We start from the raw sequence: 9,837 nt of genomic DNA, 5'->3' as shown, positions 1-9,837 counted from the left end.
GACGGTCGGATTGGATTCGGCAGTGTATTTTTACTACCGTGTTGGAAACAGGTGGCTGACAGCTTGATTCGAAGTTAAGGTGGCTTCCTCCCGGTGTGGGTTTGAGCGGCTGACATCGCCACTGGTCGATGTGGCTGAATCTGCTCGAGTTTCTGTCGAAACGTCAACAGAATGGTGCTCGAAGACACAGTTCAAAGGGAGTGGGACTTTTGTTCATGGTATACTCAGTCTGTGAGTCCTACTTCTGATCAACTCTTCAGAGCCACTTTCTCCACCCAGATTTAGAGAGAGTTTAGCTCCCTGAGTGGTGCTGTTGCTGTTTTGTTATTTTAGCCTCACTGCTCATCTGCTGACATGAGTAACGCAGCAGAGGTGAAATCCTAGAACTCCCTCCCTGACAGCACATAGACTGCAGCGGTTCAAGAAGGCAGCATCAAAGGTTAAACTAAAAAGAGCAACTTCTTCTGTCTTAACATCTGAGGACAATACCCGAGAAACAGAATTTCCGTCACTCAGATCAGAAATACATGTTCAAACAGGAAATAATTATGTGTTTACAATTCCGATTGAAACCATGATTTCAAATGCGATGAAATGTGTTTGTTCCACAATTACCTCCCGAAAAGCCCACCTGCACCAGCCCCAAACAATCCAGACACTGGCTGACGGCTGTCGATCTGTAAAAATTGAAATTCGAAGCATCAACTTCTATTCCGCACCATTAAGAATCGGCTGTCTTTCGCAGGTTTTTCTTACTTCACTTTCTTGCGTCTCCAAAGGTGGTTTAACACCTGTAGGTGGCGAACTGTCTGTCAGTGAATGGGAACAATCCGAGCTGGGATACAGTCAGTGCCTTCGAAGAAGAATCGCTGCATAGATCCAGACGGGAGTCGGAATGGGTTTGCTGGTCTGGTTATTGGCAGCAGGGTAGCATGGTGGTTAGCATAAATTCTTCACAGCTCCAGGGTCCCAGGTTCGATTCCCGGCTGGGTCGCTGTCTGTGCGGAGTCTGCACGTTCTCCCCGTGTGTGCGTGGGTTTCCTCCGGATGCTCCGATTTCCTCCCACAGTCCAAAGATGTGCGGGGTTAGGTGGATTGGCCATGCTAAATTGCCCGTAGTGTCCTAAAAAGTAAGGTTTAGGGGGGTTGTTGGGTTACGGGTATAGGGTGGATACGTGGGTTTAAGTAGGGTGATCATTGCTCGGCACAACATCGAGGGCCGAAGGGCCTGTTCTGTGCTGTACTGTTCTACATCTATATCTATTGTAGGACGGAAACATAGCTGTGTCAGAAAACATTAAACAGACACTGGAAAGGAGAATAACTATTAGGGGGGAACTCTGTTCTTGGGGTTTGTTATAAATTATACAATCACTGCCTTGTGAAATTTGCTCATTTCCTACAAACTGTCTGTCAACCAATAAAATTCCTCGGAGGTCTTCCGGGATACTGATTGTACCAGAACAGAGTATCAAAAACAACTGTCCAGTATCTACAGTCCAGGTTAATGCTCTGTCGTTCCAGAACCGTTATCGCAGATCGATCCTGGGGCACTGAATCTTCACCATTTGTTCCTGGAACAAAACACAAAACGTATTCACTATCTGGGAGTGAAGATCGTACACGGAGCAACGGGTATCATTATGGTTAGCACAATTGCTTCACAGCTTCAGGCTCCCAGGTTCAATTCCCGACTTGGGCCACTGTCTGTTGGGAGTCTGCACATTCGCCCCGTGTTTGCCTGGGTTTCCTCCTGGTGCTCCGGTTTCCTCCCACAGTCCAAAGATGTGCAGGTGGATTGGCCATGCTAAATTGCCCCTAATGTCCAACTAGTGTTGGGTGGGGTTACTGGGTTGTGGCGACAGGTTGGAGTTGTGGACCTAGGGTAGGGTGCACTATCCAAGAGCCAGTGCAGACTCGATAGGCCGAATGGCCTCCTTCTGCACTGTAACTTCTGTGAAATCTATGAAAATAATCCCGTCATATAGACCCTGTGACCCGGCTTTGCTCAAAGTGATCTAGAAGAGCGGAACGGAGATGGAGAAACGTTCACACAATAATTCAGACAGCAATGTAAAGATCATAAAAAGACTAAATGTGAGTTAACGAACCGGAAATTAAGTTGTGAAATTCATTTTAGTAGAAATGCAAGTTATAAACTAACGAATATTATTATTCAGTTTCTGCTCGCTCGTTTTTAGTGAGTGTTGTGTTTGTTTTTGATGGTTTGGTAATGACACTGTGACCACCACAAGCTGCGTAATTGTGTCTGTCTATCAATGTGAGAGCGCCCTCTGCCGAGAAATGACAGAAACTCCCAGTGTGAGTGTTTGTACGGGACCCGCTATACCTCTGCAGCAGTGTGGGCTCCATAGCGCAGAAATACACGGCACTGTCGGAGAGATCAGCTCCGACGATATTTAAAGGTACCGTTTGGTTTTCTTTGAGCAAAGCAGCCGAAAACCTGGCTGGGAAAATCTGGAGATTTATCTGAACTGCCCTAACTATAGATTCTCATTACATTCCTCGGAGGTCTTCCGGGATACTGAATGTACCAGAAAAGAGTTTCAAAAACAGCTGTGGAATATCTACAGTCCAGCTCAATGCTCTGTCCTTCCAGAACCCGTTAACTCAGATCGATCCTGGGCCACTGAGTATTCACCATTTCTTCCTGAAACTAAACACAAAATGTATTCAATATCTGAGAGTGAAGATAGCACACGGGGCACACGGTGAACATTAGAACATCGACTCACCATTCACCAGTCACCAACATGGAGAATACATGGTGCCTGGATTAGAGTCCGACAGAAATCAATCAGCTTTTGAATATGTTCCGGTATTAAAGCGAAAATTCAGATGAGTGAACGCTTCAGTTACTGGGAAAAGAGTGGCGAAACAATTGACAGTTGGGCACCAAACGTGAACTGGAGAAAAGATTGGCGAAACAATTGACAGTTGGGCACCAAGCGTGAACCATACCTCCGGACCAAGAAGCCCAATTGTAAGATCGAGCATCAGCAAAATATAACTTCTGTTAACTTCGATATAAGTTCTACATCTCATGTTTTTTTTATGTTGAGACATCTGTTTTTCAAATTCACCTGAGATTCACCTGAGGAAGGAGCAGTGCTCCGAAAGCTAGTGCTGAAACAAACATGTTGGACTTTAACCTGGTGTTGTCAGTTTTCTTACTTTTATTTTTAAAGGAACAGCTGTTGTCTTGTAATAAGTGACCTGGCCTCTCAACCAGACAATTAGAATCTGCAGCAACACAGTCAGGTTGCACATTTCACACGTCCGCTGACTGCTGTAGTGTAGTGATTATCACATTCGGACAGAATGAAAAAGGGAATGTAAATGAGGCTAATCAAGGCCGAGAAAGGTGCTGATAGTGGCGCATTCAGACGTCAGAATGGGATCAAAGGTAAGCAGTGTATTAGAGAACAATTGGCAACAGGGATCAGATTGATCGAGTAGGATGGTATAGGCTGGGGGGAGGGGAGCGGGCCAATTGTGTGGGTAAAATATACCAATGGAACGAATGAAAATAAATTGATAGAAAAAAACACGTGTGAAGTGTGCAGAATAAAATTAAGCAGACCGAGAGATGCCTGAATCCACCAGAGTTAGTGAATAGAGATAAGTGAATGTCCACTCATCGACAAGTTGATCGAAAATGTTTCGATTTCCCCGGCAACGCGTTGATTCCCTGCAGTGTGAGCTCAGCTTCTCAAAGCAACCCCAATGTGAATGAATCCCGCCGTCTGAGCCGCAGAGAAATGAAGTAAACATGCTGCGTGACCAACAGAAAAGGGCTCGTCGGGGATTTGAACCCGAAGCCTCTCGTAAATTTCGACACCGAGACACCCGAAGCGACAATCAGAGCCCTAGACCAACGAACCCTCGAAAGCAACCGAATCATACTGTCATTGACAACGAAAGTCGATCTAACATTTGCGGAGAACGCCGAAATTACTGCAACAACTCAGGGAGTCAGGCGGCATTTGTCGACAGGACAACAAAGTTCGTCTTTCACCATCACCTTTCATTAAAACCGGGACCGGTTAGAAATGTAGTACGTCTTAACCAACTGAACTCACGGAGGGAGGAAACAGAACAACAGGAAAGGGCTCTGATAGGGGGCAAGTCAGGAGAGATTAAATGAGAAAAGGCGTTGCCTTCCCTGGCCACGGAGCGAGGTTAGCATCAAATCAGAGAATAATGACACCACAATATGAGGCCATTCCTGCCGCCGTGTGTGTGCTAGCTCTCTGTTAGCGCAATGGAAGAAACAAAAATGTGCGTCAGGAGCTATCGATGGCAGGTTGATCCACAGCTACCGTCCGGACACAAAGAACAAGTGGGAACAAGATTGAAACCCAAATCTGCGATGTAAGGGCACACAAAATGGATGCAGCATTTACAGTGTGAAACTGCTGAACACACACTGAGTGTGAAAGCTGTATTGAGCACAGTGGAAAGAGGCGCTGCTGTTCCTCGAGTGTCTGTTGAGCTTCTTTGGAACAGTTCACGACGCCGAGGTCCGGGAGGTCAGCGTTAAGATGCAGCTCTCCAGTCAGTTCAATTCTTCACTTTGGCTCTGTGGATTAGATGGGTCAAGTCCCTGTCAAGTTAACGCACATCAGGAGCATCAATTTTATCCAAACGCACTCCAGCTCAGATACTGTCTCCCTCGAGCATCATCTGTGGGGAGAGAAACGTCGGAAACATTCCGAGTCCTGAGAAATCTTTTTCAGAGTGGGCCAATGTAAATCAACCCCGCCGTCAGCATCGCAAAGAATTCATAATCTCTGACCTGGAGTAAAGGGCTTGTCCTGGATTTAAACCCACGACCACTCCCATCGGCATTGATTGAAAATCCCGAAACGAGAACCAGACCTCGAGAACAAAGAGCACAAATTTAATACCGACATTAAGCAAAATATAACTTATGTTAATTTCGATATAATTTCTACATCTCACGGCTTTATATGTTGAGACATCTGTTAATTTAAGAAACAGCTGTCGTCTGTAAGAAGGGACCAGGCCTCTCAAACAGACCATCAGAATCTGCAGCAACACAGTGAGGTTGTACATTCCGCACGTCCATTCACTGCCGGTGGTTTCTGTAGTGTAGTGGTTATCACAATCGCCTCACACGCGAAAGGTTCCCGGTTCGAAACCGGGCAGAAACATCAGACATTTAGCATTTCGTGTGAGAAAAGTTTGCACAATTACTGGGCACAAAGTAATTCTGTTTCCTGAATGTTGCCGGAATCTCGTGTGTTCCAGGACTATGAAATTTCGTCTCACATGAGCCACTGCACTGAATTGAACATTAAGGCCCAAGCACTGAATTTTCGGCAGGCAATGAGAGGTGAAGAATTTTCATATCTTGGCACACCTCGGATATTAGCAGCGAGTTCGTCCACAACAGAGTTTCAGCGATTTACAAATGAACATATTTAATCACCATCTCAAACATGTCTAAATGTATGACAAATGCAACTTACTGCGGATGCTTCAAACGGAAACAAAAACAGAAAATACTGGATAATCTCAGCAGGTCTGACAGCCTCTGGGGAGCGAAATGGCAGCTGTCGTTTCCAGTCAAGTGGACTCTTTGTCAAAGCTGGAGAACTGGAATTGGAAATTCAGACGATTTTGGGGGGGGGGGGGGGGGGGGGGGGGTTGGTGGAGTTCTGTATGGGGCCTCGATAGAGGGCAGCAATAGGTGGGAAATGTCGAAAATGTCTCGGGCAGAAAGAAAAAGGGAATGTAAATGAGGCTAATCAAGGCTATGAAAGGTGCTGATGGCGCATCAAGCGGTCAGAATGTGTTAATGGCAGAACAAAGGTAAGCAGTGTGTCAGAGAACAATTACAAACAGGGATCAGATTGCTGAAGTAGGATGGTATGGGCTGGGGGGAGGGGGGCAATGCTGAGGGTAAAACATATCAATGGAAGGGATGATAAGTTGATGGAAAAAACATGTGGTGAAGGGGGAAGTGAGAGTTCACAGTCTGAAGTTGTTGAACTGATAAAATGAAAGGGACAGAGAGCTGTCTGAGTCAACCAGAATTATTCAATAGAAATGTGAATGCCCACACATAGACAAGCTTCTCGGGAACGTATTGGTTCCATGCAGTTTGAGCTCAGCTTCTCAAAGCAAACCCAATGTGAATGAATCCCGCCGTCTACGCCGCAAATAAATGAAGAAAACGTGGGGTTTGACCAACGGGAAAACGTCATCGAAGAGGTCGTCCTAGATTTGAACCCGGGACCTCTCGCAAATTCCGACAGCGACACACCCAAAGCGAGAATCATACCCCTAGACCAACGAGCCCCACAAAAAAAGTTAAAGCATACTGTCATTGCCATCGAAAATCAATCTAACATCTGCGAAGAACGCCAAAAGTACTGCAACATCTCAGGGAGTCAGGCTGCATTTGTCGACAGGACAACAAAGTTCGTCTTTCACCATCACCTTTTATTAAAACCGGGACAGGTTAGAAATGTGGTACGTCTTAACCCAGTGAATTACCGGAGGGAGGAAACAGAACAACAGGAAAGGGCTCTAATGGGGGGCAAATCAGGAGAGATTAAATGAGAAGAGGCCTTGGGACCCTGGCCACAGAGTTAGGTTAGCATCGAATCAGAGAATAATGACTCCACAGTATGAGGCCATTCCGGCCGCCGTGTCTGTGCCAGCTCTCTGTTAGCACAATGGAAGAAACAAAGAAACAAAAGATATGTCTGGAGGAGCTATCGATGGCATATTGATCAACAACTACCGCCCGGACACAAAGAACAAGTGGAAACAAGATTGAAACCCAAATCTGCGCTGGAAGGACACACAAAATAGGTGCAGCATTTACAGTGTGAAACTACTGAACACACACTGAGTGTGAAAGCTGTATTGAGCCCAGTGGAAAGATGCGCTGCTGTTCCTCGAGTGGCTGTTGAGCTTCTTTGGAACATTTCACGACGCCGAGGTCCGGGAGGTCAGCGTTAAGATCCAGCTCCCCAGTCAGTTCAATTCTCCACTTTGGCTCTGTGGATTAGATGGGTCACGTCCCTGTGGTTAACACAGATCCGGAGCATCAATTTTATCCAAACGCACTCCAGCTCAGACACTGTCTCTCTCTCTCTCGAGCATCATCTGTGGGGAGAGAAACGACATAAACATTCCGAGTCCTGAGGAATCTTTTTCAGAGTGGGCCAACGTAAATCAACCCCGCCGTCAGCATCGCAAACAATTCGTAATCTCTGACCTGGAGGAAAGAGCCTGTCCTGGATTTAAACCCACGACCACTTCCACAGGCATTGATTGAAAATCCTTAAACGAGAACCAGACCTCGAGACCAAAGGGCACAAATTTAAGACCGACATTCAGCAAAATATAACTTATGTTATTTTCGATATACTTTCTACATCTCACGGCTTTATATGTTGAGACATCTGTTAATTTAAGAAACAGCTGTCGATTGCAACAAGGGACCTGGCCTCTCAAACAGACCATCAGAATCTGCAGCAACACAGTGAGGTTGTACATTCCGCACGTCCATTGGTTGCCAGCGGTTTCTGTAGTGTAGTGGTTATCGCATTCGCCTCACACGCGAAAGGTCTCCGGTTCGAAACCGGGCAGAAACATTGAACGTTTTGGATTTCGTGTGAGAAAAGTTTGCACAATTATTGGGCACAATATAATTCTGATTCCTGAACGTTGTCGGAATCTCGTGTGTTCCAGGACTATGAAATTTAGTCTCGCATGAGCCACTACACTGAATTGAACATTAAGGCCCAAGCACTGAATTTTCGGCAGGCAATGAGAGGTGAAGAATTTTCATATCTTTGCACACCTCGGATATTAGCAGCTAGTTCATCCATAACAGAGTTTCAGCGATTTACAAATGAACATATTTAATCACCATCTCAAACATGTCTAAATATATGACAAATGCAACTTACTGCGGATGCTTCAAACGGAAACAAATACAGAAAATACTGGACAATCTCAGCAGGTCTGACAGCCTCTGGGGAGCGAAATGGCAGCTGTCGTTTCCAGTCAAGTGGACTCTTTGTCAAAGCTGGAGAACTGGAATTGGAGATTCAGACGATTGTGGGTGGGGGGTGGGGGTGGTGGAGTGCTGTATTGGGCCTCGATAGACGGCTAGCAATAGGTGGGAAATGACGAAAATGTCTCGGGCAGAAAGAAAAAGGGAATGTAAATGAGGCTAATCAAGGCTATGAAAGGTGCTGATGGCGCATCAAGCGGTCAGAATGTGTTAATGGCAGAACAAAGGTAAGCAGTGCGTCAGAGAACAATTACAAACAGGGATCAGATTGCTGAAGTAGGATGGTATGGGCTGGGGGGGAGGTGAGCAATGCTTAGGGTAAAACATATCAATGTAAGGAATGATAAGGTGATGGAAAAAACATGTGGTGGAGGGGGAAGTGAGAGTTCACAGTCTGAAGTTGTTGAACTGATAAAATGAAAGGGACAAAGAGCTGTCTGAGTCCACCAGAATTAGTCAATAGAAATGTGAATGCCCACACATTGACAAACTTCTCGGGAACGTATTGGTTCCATGCAGTTTGAGCTCAGCTTCTCAAAGCAAACACAATGTGAATGAATCCCGCCGCCTGCGCCGCAAAGAAATGAAGAAAACATGCGGTTTGACCAACGGATTTGATTTGAACCCGGGACCTCTCGCAAATTCCGACAGCGACACACCCAAAGCGAGAATCATACCCCTAGACCAACGAGCCCCGCAAAAATAGTCAAAGCATACTGTCATTGCCATCGAAAATCAATCTAACATCTGCGGAGAACGCCAAAAGTACTGCAACATCTCAGGTAGTCAGGCGGCATTTGTCGACAGGACAGCAAAGTTCGTCTTTCACCGTCACCTTTCATTAAAACCGGGACAGGTTAGAAATGTGGTACGTCTTAACCAAGTGAACTCCCGGAGGGAGGAAACAGAACAACAGGAAAGGGATCTAATAGGGGGCAAGCCAGGAGAGATTAAATGAGAAGACGCCTTGGGACCCTGGCCACAGAGTTAGGTTAGCATCAAATCAGAGAATAATGACACCACAGTATGAGGCCATTCCGGCCGCCGTGTCTGTGCCAGCTCTCTGTCAGCGCAATGGAAGAAACAATGAAACAAAATATATGTCTGGAGGAGCTATCGATGGCAGATTGATCAACAACTACCGCCCGGACACAAAGAACAAATGGAAACAAGATTGAAATCCAAATCTGCGATGGAACGACACACAAAATGGTTGCAGCATTTACAGTGTGAAACTGCTGAACACACACTGAGTGTGAAAGCTGTATTGAGCCCAGTGGAAAGATGCGCTGCTGTTCCTCGAGTGGCTGTTGAGCTTCTTTGGAACATTTCACGACGCCGAGGTCCGGGAGGTCAGCGTTAAGACCCAGCTCTCCAGTCAGTTTAATTCTCCACTTTGGCTCTGTGGATTAGATGGGTCACGTCCCTGTGGTTAACACAGATCTGGAGCATCAATTTTATCCAAACGCACTCCAGCTCAGACACTCTCTCTCTCTCTCTCTCTCTCTCTCTCTCGAGCATCATCTGTGGGGAGAGAAACGACGTAAACATTCCGAGTCCTGAGAAATCTTTTTCAGAGTGGGCCAATGTAAATCAGCCCTGCCGTCAGCATCGCAAACAATTCGTAATCCCTGACCTGGAGTAAAGAGCCTGTCCTGGATTTAAACCCACGACCACTCCCATAGGCATTGCTTGAAAATCCTTAAACGAGAACCAGACCTCGGGACCAAAGAGCACAAATTTGAGACCGACATTCA

At 46.1% G+C, this 9,837-nt stretch overlaps 2 non-coding genes across 2 annotated transcripts; both read left to right on the top strand.

Moving 5' to 3' along the window:
- The first annotated feature begins 5,125 nt into the window (after positions 1-5,125).
- On the top strand, positions 5,126-5,198 carry trnav-cac. Its single transcript has one exon. It is a non-coding gene; the product is annotated as a tRNA-Val (tRNA).
- Positions 5,199-7,582: 2,384 nt separating this feature from the next.
- On the top strand, positions 7,583-7,655 carry trnav-cac. Its single transcript has one exon. It is a non-coding gene; the product is annotated as a tRNA-Val (tRNA).
- The last annotated feature ends 2,182 nt before the right edge of the window (positions 7,656-9,837 follow it).

This window comes from Scyliorhinus canicula, unplaced genomic scaffold (assembly GCF_902713615.1).
Source record: "Scyliorhinus canicula unplaced genomic scaffold, sScyCan1.1, whole genome shotgun sequence".
In the NCBI taxonomy this organism is placed as follows: Eukaryota; Metazoa; Chordata; class Chondrichthyes; order Carcharhiniformes; family Scyliorhinidae; genus Scyliorhinus; species Scyliorhinus canicula.
The sequence above is the reverse complement of the archived record's forward strand: the minus strand, read 5'-3'. Positions and strand labels throughout refer to the sequence as shown.